General features: G+C 40.8%; 1 long non-coding RNA gene across 3 annotated transcripts in view; it reads left to right on the forward strand.

Moving 5' to 3' along the window:
* LOC113991666 overlaps positions 1 to 14023 on the forward strand; it is a 259176-nt gene that overhangs the window by 22033 nt on the left and 223120 nt on the right. For all 3 annotated transcript variants that reach the window (XR_005565202.1, XR_005565200.1, XR_005565201.1), the window contains one exon: positions 12192 to 12297. This is a non-coding gene — a long non-coding RNA (uncharacterized LOC113991666). The remainder of the gene's footprint in view (positions 1 to 12191; positions 12298 to 14023) is intronic.

Genomic DNA, 14023 nt, shown 5'->3' on the forward strand with positions numbered 1-14023 from the left:
AGGGTTTGCATTTGTCGATGTTTCCACGCAGATTTCTCACAATTAGTCCAAGTCCTGACAGCAAACTCCGACTATACCCACGTGACACTCCCAGCTTTCCCTGTCTGCCCTTCTCCTGTTGCTTCCTTCCACTAAAGTACTTTTGTGTCACTAAGTGATAAAATTCAGAGCAAGATCAAGGCTTTAATTTTGAAGGTATTTTGGTATCTGCAAATGCAGATAGTTGCATGATAGGTGGTAAAAAAACTGAAATAAGCACTTAATTACTGCTGATTTCGGAGTAAGTTGGGTAGTTTTGAAACCAGAGTAGGCCCCAGGAGGCTCCTTTCTCCTGAGCCCCCGTGCACAGCATTTCCTATTGTTTGGGTGGCTCTCAAGACAAAGCCAATGAGACAGAAAAGACAGCATTAAGGCCTGAGAGGAGCCCCAACTATCTGAATGTGGCTGATTCAGATCTGGCATGTAAATGTGCTCCCAAGTGACTTTTCTAGGTTCAGTCACACTTTGATCTTTAACTCTCATCTTCTTTGTGATGTAGCTATTTCAATTTCATTAATTAGACCAATAGTAATTCCTCCTCCTTCAGTAAAATAAATAAGCAAAAATAAACTATCAAACCTTCTGCTGGATTCACACCTGGCTGTTTAAAATGCTCACAAAATCACACAAGGCAGGAAGTAATTGCATTATATTAAACTGATACCCACAGTCTTTCAACAAGTTTCTTTGTTTCCATGTAAAACATTTTTATAAATGTATTGAAACTCCTTTGTCAAAGCTTTCTCCCAACTCAGTTAAATTCTGTGTGAACACCTCCCTTCATCATATCTGTTATATTTTATATCAACACCCTTTTATGAAACTTGTTCTTTATCTGGCACCCTGAGACAAACCAGTCTTCAGGTTTCTGGAGTGAGCTCACAATGGGAGTTTTACTGTGTTTAGTATTTCCTTATTTCATATATTTGAAGGCATGAGAGCTCTTAAGAAGAAAGTGGTTTCACAGTCATGTTCTTATTGAAAGTATAGACTGCATTTTTAATGTGGAAGCCTGAAAAACATCTTCTGTAATCACAAGTTCGTAAACTACATTTACATTTTGTTTCTCTAATACAAATCCCTAATACAAAGTTTCACATGAATGCAGGGGGACAAATTGTCTGGCACGAGAAGAAACAGAGGGGTTTGGAATAATGATGTGTTGGGCAGAGAGGGAGCAACCATGGAAGAGCCAGATAAGTCATTTGGGCAGCAGGAATGAGAGTGGTGCATCTCAGGTGCGAGAAGATGGGGTCCCACAACAGCTCTGTGTGTGGTCAGTGGGGCTGCCCAACTCTGAGAAAACACAGGTAGTATTTCTGTAAAATCTTGACCACCCACATGTACGTGGAGTGGATTTCATCACAGTGTAAATAAGAATATGCAAATGTCGAGTTCTTGTCCAAACCCACTTGATCCTGACCAAACACGTCGTCTTTCATGGGCATGTGTGGTGCAGACAATGTCTCTGCCCGATTGCTGGGCAGAGACATTGGGCCCAATTGCTTTTTCGTGTCCTAGAGGTTATTAAGGCTGGGGCTCAGTGACCTTGCCTTGAGAGTGATGCTGCCAAGAGCGTCTGGAGGCTCATCCAGGGCAACCAGGCTGAGCACAGAGCTGTGAACATCCTCAGCCGTGTCCTCTGCCATCATTTCATCACCAGCCTGAGCAGCTGGTGCAGTCTGACATACTGCAGCCTTCTCCCACCATCTGCAGTGAGAAACACATCTCTCACTGACCTAAATATTCCCTGCAATGCCTTCAGTCAGTCCCTCCCCAGGACCCAGAAGTGAGTCTCTGTAACTAACTCTCTGCCCATCAAGGACAAAGACTTTATTCACCCTTTTTCTTCCCAGTCCTCATCCTCACGTGCAGGTGGTTGAGTCCTCCTGTAGCTGAGCCTGGTTTGATTCAACAACAGCAGGACAATGACAATGCAGCTGAGTTGTCCCACAGCATTGTATGTTTTCTAGGCACAACGTTTCCTCTGCAATAATAGGTTTACTAGAAACAAAACTGAGTCATGTCACTGTAAATAATATATTCTTGCTGCTCTTCTTTAAAAGAAGTCATAGGAAATGTGAGCAAACCTGAGGGCATTGTGTCTGTTCTTTTCATAAAATCCAGTGCTGACATGGCTATTAAATATGGAATTATTTTATATTTACATATGGGCACGTGTTATTGTTACAATAGATGTGTTATAGACATAAGTAATAGACAATAGGGTTTCTGATAAATTCCTATAAATGTATATCTTTATTTCTTTTATGCCTTTTTTTTTTTAATTTTCATATTCTTAGTGGCATTCTTCCATCTCAGGAGGAGCTACAAACGTCCAGTTGTTTTTTCTGAATAATTTTCAGGAATAGCACCGTGTTGTTGGTGACAGGAGGATATCTTACTTTGAATTTTTAGTGGTGATAATGCCAGTAATAGCAGGCAGATGCTGCAATGTCAGAGTCTTTGTCCTGACCCTTGGAAACATCCTTAAAATCTGTGACATTTTTAGCTGCTGCTGACTTTCCTTGTTACTTTCCTTGCCACCTCGTAGTGGTTGGTTTGGTACATCTTCATCCAGGAAGGACATTGCTTCAAAGTCACCTTCAGCTGCCTGGCAGAGCTCTCCCTCTGCACTGATCATATTTACATTGATTAATATGTTGTGCTGAATAATGAACCATCCCAAAACTTTGTATAACTGGATTTCCTCTGCAAATGACAATGGCTCACTTAGACTTTAGACCCGGTTCTTTCAATGAGGCATCAAACTCTTCCTCCCTTTACACTCAGAAGAGTAAAGTCACTGATCTGAAAGCAGCACCTCCTGCAACACAGCCCAGATTTTGGATTTGTTTGTGTTAGAAGAAAGGGACAAACTGCCTGAGGGAAGAGTTAAATGAAGGTATTGTAGCCAAGGCCCAGGTTGCTGTAGTTTCTTTCTTCTCCATGGAAAGAGTGCAACTATCCATGTCCTCTGCTGAGCACAAAGCTGGTCATGTCCCCATCCTTTTTATCAACAGCAAATGACCATCCTCACAAGAATTATGAGTCCTTACCCTGGTCTTTAAACTACATATTTAGTTAGAAGGCACAAGGACATTTTTCATATTCTAATGCTCCACGTGCACCAAAAAGGGAATTGCATCCCATTTGCCACCCTCTGTTCCCAGATGCATATTTTGACAACTAATGCTGTGTGTAACCTGTATGAAGCCCCCTGCAAATAAGCACTGGGTGTTTTGGGTGAAACAAAAAACGTGTGTGAAGTTGTCACTGGGAAGACCAAATGGCCCAGTCACCTGTTCAGCTGTGACTGGCATCCAGCAGCTCTGTGGCTCAAATATATATATATGTATATAAAAAATCTTGATCACTGTATGTGTCCATCCAAAGCCTAAAAGGCCCTGTAACCAAGGGGTTATCTGTCTGCAAAGTGTTCTGTTATGTAGATCAGGTCTCTGTTTTCCTCTGTAATCTCACAAATGGAGCCCTTGGCTGGGGTTCAGGACTCTGGTCCTGCTGCTGTCCTGTAACAGGCTGGGAGAAAGGCACATCCTTTCCCATCACACTTTGCCCACGTTTTAAAAGCACTTCAGAAGCGTTTTGGGATCTGCCAGAGCGAGGTGTTGTTATTAAAGGTGTACAGGTGAAACCATCCATCTTGATTTTTCCCCTTATCCACTGGGGTGGGCAAATCAAATCTTTTGTCTCTTTGGGGGTGGGGGAAAGTATTTTTTACTAAATTTCACACCAGTGAGGAAATTATCTTCCTATTTCTGCTGTGTCTGGGATTCTGCTCGAGCTGATCTCGGCAAACAGGTAAAGATTTCAGCTCTGCACTGCTGCACTGCCTTCCTTCCCCATAAAAATGAATTCATTGCAGAAACTTGTGTGCTCTGTGAATTTTTGTATGTTTACATGTTCTGTGTGAAGCATGGAGCAGCACCTTTGTCACACTAATTAGAAGTGCCTTAAAAAAACCCCAAATCCCCAAACCCAGCATCAGTACCTATGCAGAGGTTCTGGTGCTGTGGAACTGCTGCACCCCCTTTGTCTGGGTCGAGGGCATTGGAAATCTTGGGGGGTGAAATTCATCCTTTCTTGCCAGCTGGTAATCTGTGTTTCTGTCACCACCAAATTATTTTAAACCTTGCAAACTTTCCCACAGAGATGTTACTACATTTTGGACCATTTCACAGGTTGTGTGACAAAGAAGTTTTGCTGGTAAAGCAAACCCCAAATTCCAGCTGATAATTGCAGGAGGTCTAACAAAACATCAGTCCCCTGATGATCCTAATGCTGCTCCATGGTAATGCTGTCCCTCTGCTTTTCATCGTGGACACGAAGCCTGGACCAATTATCGTGTCCTCATACTGCAGCTTTTAAAGTACTTTTATTTTCTTCATTAATGTCGAGTTCATTAAACAAGGTTTTCAAGCTGCCAATAACAGGATTAATATTGACAATTTCATTAGAACCATAATTCCAGCACTCTTATGCCTCCCAAAGAGATCCGGTGTGGTCTGTGGTCACAATGTGTCCATCTCCAGTATGGTTGTGTTTACTGCTCCTCAGACTCAACCCCCTCAAACTGAAGGGCCAAACCCACCAGTTTTTGTGGAATTGGCTGTGTTTCATCAGCCTCAGAAGTTCTTGGTGAATTATGAAACTATCAGCTGCCATCTGACTGTGTGCATGGCTGGAAAGATGCTTCACGTACAGGTGTCCTAAATTCATAATTGCAATTTATATATAGAGCAGGGCCCAGGCTGGCAGGTAAATACCAGGGAGCAGCACAGCTTGGGTGGGAGTTGTAAACATGCAAGGAACAGGTTGGTTAGGGATCAGCAGCTGTTTAGGTTGCCAGCTCCTTGGAACAGAGAATGTCTCTGCTGTGTTTGCCCAGACAGGCATTACATGTTGTTCTCTTACACCCCATAGCTTAGTTTGCATGTTCTCCTCTGCTTGCCATAATTCAGGATATTCTAAACCATAAACTCAAAGGGAACTCAGATAAGGTGTTCAGTTTCTAGGTTATTATTTATGTTATTGTTGGATTTACGGGCTCTGTTTGACAGGAGGCCTCTACTCTTGTGCAAGAATAACAGTGGAAAACATGAAAAGAAAAAATCCTCCCCTTCTGACCCCAAAGTCATCTCTCTGTGTCAACCTCATTTTCAGGGAGACTCTTTCAAACTTGGATTAGGACATAGTGATAGGGGGGTTATGCTTTTCTTTAAAGGCAGTTTGCATGTGAGATTTGGAAAGTTTGGATCTTCGCAAACAAGTTTCATGTGTTATTTAGCAGCACTTTTTTGGTGGTTTTGCTGGGAAAGATTTCAAGACTATTATGTAAAGCAGGAACAATCCAGCAAAGCAGATGAGAAATGGGTAAAATCCTGGCCCCAGCGATGGGGAAAGCACAGGCTGGAATCAAATCAGGTCCCTTCTGACCTAGAAGTGTATTTATTTGATGTTAGGAGATAACATCTCCAGCCATCAATGTACTGTTTGTACTTGCTGGCAGGATAAAATTGGAATAGAGAGGAAGATCTTTAAGGAAAAAGTTGACAGCTCACGTAATATTTCTATTCAACATGGGGTAAATAAAATCAGAATAAATTTTGTTTTCCATAAATGCTCACTGCTTAAAGAATTGTTTTTTTTCATTTTTGGTGGGTTTGCATTGGAGTTAAACAGGATCTTGTATCCAAGTGAGAGAGTTTGAGAGCAAAGCACTAATTTCCAATTGTGCCAAGTGTTTTTAACTGAGCGGTTTCTATATCCAGTTATCCCATTAGGAGTGATGTTGTTTCAGGTTGATATTCTAGAAAGTTCTCCTTGGAAACCCTTATGGATCAAAGTCGTTAAACTCCAGAAAAGGGCCGTTAAATTTTGGGTGTCAGTTGGTTCAGGTGCTTTCGACAGGTGACCCTCGTTAGGGAGAGACCAATCCTGGCTCTGGGAGCAAATGGAAACACCTGGGCACGGGTGGGGCAGACTGGCCAGTGCCGGTTGGGCTGCCCAGTGTGCAGTTGGGATTTCCAGCTTTTCCCAAACTGGGGTTACTTATTTAAGTGTGCTTCTAAGTTTAGTAGCTGTGTTTGCACACGTAATTAATTGTGATTTATTTAAAATCACTTTATAAAAGTTTTGTTCCTCAGTTTTTTTTTACAAATCAAAGTATGGAAGGCTGAATTTGATGTTGAGATTCCCCTCAGTTTTTTTGAGCGGGTTTTGAGTGAGTACCTGTAGTCAGGGAAAATCCCTTGTCTGCCACCACTGGATCCATGTGTGGAGAACACAGAGGCTCTTTCCAAGGGTAAGTTTATGTCTGATACAGAAGTTCTACAGGATTTTTTGTGGTGCATGTTTTTGAAAGATTTATACTGGGTTTGGGTATGTCTATTTTGCTTTGTAAATGAAGTGCAACATCAGTAAAAGCCATTGTGGTAAATATGTATATTTTTAATGGAGGGGAAAAAAGGTATTGCTAAGACATTAAAAGACACCTTAATGCTAAGGAGGAGTTCTATATTTCCACAACTGACTACAGATGTTAATTTGTTTTTCAGTGCTTTCAGAAGTTGTGTTTTAGCATTTGAACTGGAAAATGATTCCTTACTTAAGCTCATCTCTGTTCTTCTTTTGTATAAAATGCTAAATGGTGCTTTCAGATAAGGCAGTGCCTTGTTTTATAGAGGTTCTGTAGGACTGAGCAGAGAAATCCTGTTTAGGATTATAGCTGATGGAATCTAGGGAAGAGAGAAAGTTGCCAAGTTGTGAGTGTGGAGAAGGAGAGGGGAAAGGACTGATTGCAAGTCCTAACTTGGTCCCAGTCTCAGACTACAAACTGGGGGCAAATGGGTGCTTTCTTTTGTCTCTTCTGTGGTGAATCATGGAAGAAACAGTACAGAGGTGAAAACTGTGGGCCTTCTTAGCAAGGTATGTTGGAAGGAGAAAATCTCCTGGTCAAAATAATGGTGTGTGTCTAGTTTAGAAGGAATTAGTTTGTGAGAGGCACTTGAATAGTCTTAAAATATAAAAGGTTACGAGGCAATTGTTCTTCTCCACATTCATGGAGTGTTGAACAAGAAATAATTGACTTGATTATTAGCAAGGTTGATTTTTTAAAAAAAAAATATTTTAGTGCAGATGTAAACTCTCTAACCATGGAGATGAGCTGCTGAGAGCACTGTGTAACCTTGCAATTAGAGGTGTTAAATAACAGGCTGGAAAAACACCTGTTTAAAACTTATGCAGATACACCTGAACCTGTTTTCGGAGCCCAGGGATGGACTCTCTGACCTCTCCTGATCCTTTCCAGCTTTGTTGCTGTGGTTTTGCAAGTAGCCTCCTCCTTTGTGGTGGGGAAGTTAGAATGGAGACTATTTTATTTGTTCACATAATCTTTAATCCCTGGATTTATGGAAAGCAGATACGATCCTGGGAAGAGCTTTTCAGTTGTTCTCAACATCACTTAATAGGTGACACCTGTGGGGGGCTGCAGGGGGAAGGAGAGGCCCCGTCAGGCCCAGGCGCCATTTTGTTGGGCCCAGGCGCCATTTTGTTGGGCCCAGGCGCCATTTTGTTGGGCCCAGGCGCCATTTTGTTGGGCCCAGGCGCCATTTTGTTGGGCCCAGGCGCCATTTTGTTGGGCCCAGGCGCCATTTTGTTGGGCCCAGGCGCCATTTTGTTGGGCCCAGGCCTTGAAAATACAAATGTGAGAGCCTGAGGTGTGTAACCTGAGAAACTGCTGGCATAGCCTGGCTTTTTCCTCCTGGTGGAGATAATGTTTGGCCGTTCCCCACACAGTGAAAATCTGGATCCCTCCATTTGTAGTTTAGTGTCCTCTCACAGGCCTTAGAAACCTGAGGGGACATTGACTTTAACTTATCGCATACTGTCCCTTACTGTTTTACAAAGGTATGGTGAGCTACCATAAAGCAAAAAATATGATTAAAATTGAGGAAATCAGCCTTATGCTTGTTTTAGGTTGAGGGTGTTTGTTGTGGTTTTGTTTTGTTTTTTTGTTTGTTTTTGGTTTTTTGTTTGTTTGTTTGTTTGTTTGCTTTTCATGTGTTATCTTTTCCCCACAAAACTCTCTGTACCCATAACATCAGTTCTGGAAGCTTTACTCACTGCTTAAAATGGTGGTACAGAATATTCCTAAAAAAACACGGTAGTGAATGTACTGAAGTTAGTCTAGTCTGCTTCTAAAATCCCTTTGTGGAGACTATTTATGCCTCTTTTTTTTTTTTTTTTTTTATTTTTCTGCCTGTAAAAACAGTGTTTAAGCTTTGGGCAAAATGAATCGAGAACTTGTGTATCATATCTTGATAATTTTTACTTTTAAATCAACCCAATTTTAAGATTCAGCAAGTAATTAGTTAAAGTGTTGGGGAAGAGGAGATTGGCTGGTTCTACAAACTTGTATGTGTGTCTAAATATTAGAAATATTACAATAAAAAAGAAGATTCTTGCAGAGTTTATCCATTCCACAAACTTTTCCTTTACTGCTTTTCTTTAACTCCAGTGATATATCAAGAATGATTGATTAATTGTGCTTGATATAGGAAAAACAGATTTAAAGACTTCATGTGTTTTCAAGCTTGATTAGTTTTTTATTCTATACCTGAAATCTTGCTCTAAATGCAGAATGTCATTAGTTACAGGAGGACCCCCCAAATGTTTTTATTTATAAAAATGAAACAAAACGTTTTTATTCAAATTGATGAACTTTTTTTTCTCATTGGAGAATTTGTCTGAGGCTTTTCTGTTTCTGCAAAAATAAATAGTAAGGTACAACTTTTATAACAAAATATTATTTGTGCTGGGAAAAGTTTCCTCCCAAGTCATCTGACCATTACTAATGAAAAATAAAAAAACCCCACAGTCTCTGTTTGCTCTTGTTTGTAGAGAAATTCTGCCACGTTTTGACCTCACTCCTATCTTTCAGCCAAAACACTTGGCAAAAGGCACCTGGTGCATTTGGAACTGCATTGTGGAGTGGGATCAACATCTCCATAGGCAGTTCTCCACCAGTACAACATGAACATCATTTTAAATAGTCTATTTTATCACTGCTTTTATTTGCAGCCCAACTATGATGTAATTAGAGGTGATCTGTGTAATTTAGACTACTAATTTTACCTCATCCTTGGCCCTTCTTGCCTGTCTTGTCCTGTGCATGCTGGAAAGCTCCTGTGAGGGAGGTTGGTCAGTTCTCTAGGAAAGAAAAAAATCCAAGTAGTTCACTGTCAAAAAGTTAATTTAATGTGAGATCCTTATACAGTTGCTTCACCTATGTGGTTTTTCTCCCCTCTACTCCCAGCCATCCTTCTCCCAAGCTTTTCCAGCCCTCAGGGCCTGGCTGCAGGGGTTCTCTGCCCTCTGTTAAGATCAGGTGGGATCAATGAGCTCTGTAGCATTTCTCCCCATTTTAATATTGCCGTTTTTTCCCCCCTCAAACCTGTATCAGCGGATCTTTGGTACAGCAAATAATTCCCCCTTCCCAGTTGTTTATCCCTTAGCCTGGTGCATGTTTGGCTGTGATAGGGAGCACTGTTACATCTGTACATGTTAATGTGCCCGTGCTGAGCTGTGCCCCTGGGTGGCCTTGTCATACACAATCAGTGTCAACCTTCCTTGTGCTTAGTGTTTGGGTTTAAATAATCGTATTTTACTTCTTGGAGACGTTTCTTTTCAGCAGACCATGGAATGTCAAGTGGACATTATCATTAGTTCAGCCCCAGTCCTGGGGCAAATTAATGTTTGACTGTTTATTGAAAAATCCCCTTCCTTTAGGTGAGAAGATAAATTAGGGGGTTTTTTTTGGTTTTTTTTTTTTTTTTCTTTACTATTAGAGGTTTTTTGCACATTGCAGTGCTGGTGACTGAAAAAATAAAGCATTTTATTAGCTCATGTTTACAATATATGAATTTAGTTTGGATATAAACTACCCAGAATTCTTTGCTTTGGAGGCAATTGAAAATCTCAGGGAATTTCTCATAGTCCCACGATTCAGGGAGGAGGGATATAAAAGGGAACAGTTGCTCTCATAATATTTGGTTCTATCTTTGCCTTTTCTGTGTTGAAAGATGAAAAAGGTAAATGAAAGTTAAGGCATTATTTATGAAATGCAGAGTTTCCATGAACCAGGAGTTATGAATTTGGCTTAAGCAATAGGTGAGGGTTCAGCTAATTCTCATTTTATTGACACTGATTTACACATCTTGACCTGTTTTCTAGAGCAGAAATGTTCTAGATGTGTGATTTCTGCTGTGATTTGTAGATTTTGGAGTTGCTCACAGCAATCATAGTCCCTAGATTTGAGTAGGAGAGTCTTGGTTTATTTGCAGAGCAAAAGAATTTAAATGAAAAAAATGAGGTTTTGTTATTTTAAAATTTCTGGCTTTTTTCTTATTTGAGTTTGTCATAGTCTTAGGAATGCTCTATAGGCAGTTGTTTGTCCTAGAAACCATCATGGTTACGAAATGTATGGAATTTAAAAAAAAAAAAGAACATCAAGGTTGTGCTGAAATGAATGTAGTTAAAATTCAGAAAGAGAGATTCCTTAATTAACTTAATAAAATTACTAATGGAAGCATTTTAACTGCTAAATTTAATTTACTTGTCAAGATATCAGGCTACAAAGAGGAGGGAAGAGTGGAAACTCTGCTTTCCATTATGATGTGCTCTATTATAGAATAAATTTGCTTAAAATGAAATATATCACCAAAAGCCATCAATGACATCTTAATTTGGAACAGCCAGTTGAAAAGTAATTAGACTGTGAAGCAATCAGTTCTAGTAAATCAGTGTTTCCCTTTACATAAACATACGTTTTTGCTATTTATAAATAGGAGAGACTTCCAGAGGCTCAAGTAGCAAAGACTTTGATTGTGTTTCTACTGTCTGTGTGTTCTATTTTGCGTTACCAAACTGTCAAAACACAAAGAATTGGGACTTGATTTGGAATTGATCCAACAAAACGCTTAAGCTGAGGTTTGGTTTTAACTGTTCCCTTTAAGGCCGTGGCCCTGTGGGGCCTCCTCCTCTTTCCATGGACAGAGGTTCATCTGTAGTGGCTGAAACTGAGGTGGGAACATGGGGAAGGGATCTTGGATCTGGTGGGTGTGGATGCTTGGAGCAGTCCCTCCATCACATCTGTTGGATTCCTGGAACAGCTCCATAACGACCGATGGTTGGAGAGCAGATTCCTTTCAAAATGAGCCTAAACCCACTTCTGTGAAAGTAAAAAATTAGGAGGCAAAAAAATAAAGACAAACTTTCACCTTAAAGATTCAAGTGTTATGAACACCTTCCTGCATTTGCAGTTTTAAGGCAGTATATTTGGATTACCATGGCCACAGTGACTCCCATATCCCAGTGACTGGGTGTTTTTCTGTGGAAAGGCAGGTTGTACCTGGAGCTTAAGGTTTGTGTTGGAAGATCTGATAAATACCAGGAACTTCACTCCCCAAAGGATCTTTGTGAGTGTAAGGGTGGAGCTCTACCTATTATTTTACTTTCTGAAGCCTGATGTTTGTGGCAAGGGGGGAAGGTGGAATTCTGCTGCTTCCTCAGACTCAGAGAAACCTTGGAGATAAGGTGGGAAACTGAAATACTGTAACTTTTACCAAGAAATTATTAATTTTTAAACTAGATGCATGATACAACAGATGCATTAAGTGAATTGAACAAAGGGAAGTACTTTTTACATGGCACAGGAGTCATGGCACAGATCAGAACCTCGTTGGTTTGAACCATTTTGGTATTTTGGTGTTTTCCATGAGCTGCACAGATGTACTGCAGCTGTGGCCAAGGTGCCAACCAGAGCTCCATGCTGAGGCAGCAGAACAGCTGCTTCCACTTGGATTAGTGGTTGGGAACGGGGGCCTGTAAATGTTAGAAGTACTTATTGCAGCCAAAGCCATGGGGGGCACTGCCAAGTGAATTAGATCAGCATTAAATGATATTAGTGAGTGTGCTGAGGAGGAATACCCAGAGAACTCAAACAGCACAGGCAGCTCGCTGAAAAGTGACACCTGTAGTGAAAACTTAATTCATCAAAGTCCTTTTAGCCATGAGTTTCTGTTTTTCTGCCAGGCAGTACATGAATTGAAAGTTTATTTTGTTTTTCACAGGTTAAGTGCAGTTTGCCTGAGAAACCATAACTGCCATACCTGGGTGCAACAAAGTGTGGAAGCTCTCGAAACCCCAACTCATTATTGAGAGAACACAGTTGTGAAGGTAAGTGTTATAGTTGGAACACAACTGCTTTCAGTAAATATCCTGTTTATAAGGCAGCGTTTTTGCAAGCAGCAAGTTTATCATTCTAATTGCATCTGTTTGCTTTTAAGTGAATGTATTTCTGCTGTTAACTTAAGGAATTTAAGATGTTCTTAGCTGAAGACATTAGAAAGTTGAAATGCAGCATGTTCTGTGAATTGTGGGCTTTCTTTTGGGAACTTTTGTCATTGAATGTACTTTGTTTTTTTGTCACTGGGAAAGAACTCTGATGTGAATCACTGTACATCTGATAGAGGTGGTAGTGCACAATTCTTTTGCCTTTATTTTGGTCACACAGCCCTTAGTTTTGGTATTACAAGTCACCAAAATCAAGTTGTTCCTTAGTTCCAGAAGAGATTCCTCAGTTGGTTTCATGAAGCAGCTGAGATGCACAGTGGCATCTGCTGCAAATTTCACACTTTTGGGGCAAAAGTGAGGAGTTGATCCAAGATCAACTTGGAAAGGATGTGTAGGCAGGCACCTAGTTGTTGTCTGCTAAAGGGCTGTGTTCTCCAAGGTCTTTATCACGTGAAAAAGCTCCGTCTTTAAAGGTAAATCAGTGACTGTTCAATACAGAATCTGCTGTTTCTGGATTGTGCTTTCTTTGGGAGTTCTCACCTCCTTTTTTACTTAATAAACTTGCAGTCTATGATGTTCTTTGTCTTCCTGATGCTGTTAGAAGAGCCAAAGGCAGTTGAAAGTGTTGTTGTTACCACGGCTGTCTGTTGTCTTGCTTCTCTTCCCCTACTGCCTTTCATTCTCACACAAAGTAATAAACAGAGAAGAAAAATAAACAGAAGAAAACCAAGTTACATTTTGATGTGAGCACAGTGTGCCTCGTGACCATGACTTGTGTATCAGAGAGCTTCAGTTTCCTGTTGACTTGGTGGCATGATATTTAACATTCTCTTTTATAAGTTTGTTGTTTACAGCAGTTTTGTGTTTTCTGCTTAGCCTAATGATTACAAGAGAGTCCACCCGGGAGAGTTCAGCCTCCAGCCTTTGAAGGCCTCATTTGAACATGTTTGCAACTGTAAGGAATGGCTTGAGGCTGTGCTATTTAGCACAAAAGAGAAGAGGAAAAACCCAACAATAACAAAAAACCTCTCTCCTTATTTTTGTTTGTCCATATTCTGGATTCTTAATGGTTTTCAAAATATAGGTCAAAGATATGTGCATACATAGTAAATAAAGGCTGGGGCTGCTGCACTTGTTACTAGAGGGGATGAGGCCCTTTCTCTGAAGGCACTGTGTGTTTAACACATCCCTCAGCCCTTCCTACCACTGCTGTTCTTGCTCCTACTTGGGTTTTGGTATTTTGGCTTGTACACACCAACTCTTTGTCCATTCCAGCTTTTTATTACCCCCTTCTGAAGGGGAGGGAGGACGTGCAGCAGCAGCTTTTGCACCCGCCTCAGGTGGTTTCCCTCAGGAATTTGCATTCCATGATGCACTTTGTGTTTCTGGATTCTTCCTTCCCGTTGAGTAGTTTATTACTCGGAAGGAAAATTCCATGTATTGGCAGGAGATATGAATTCAGCTCCTGGGGTGGCAGCCCAGCCCAGTCTGCCTATGTCCCACTGTTGTCAGCCCTGTGTGCTGGGTGTCTGATGACCTTCACTTTATATTTACAAGGGTTATTTTCACAAGCTTGAAGTTAATCTCTGTGATTTATATGCTGGTATCT

Source organism: Pipra filicauda, unplaced genomic scaffold (assembly GCF_003945595.2).
Source record: "Pipra filicauda isolate LSUMZ 115617 unplaced genomic scaffold, ASM394559v2 scaffold118_size2161507_pilon, whole genome shotgun sequence".
NCBI lineage: Eukaryota > Metazoa > Chordata > Aves > Passeriformes > Pipridae > Pipra > Pipra filicauda.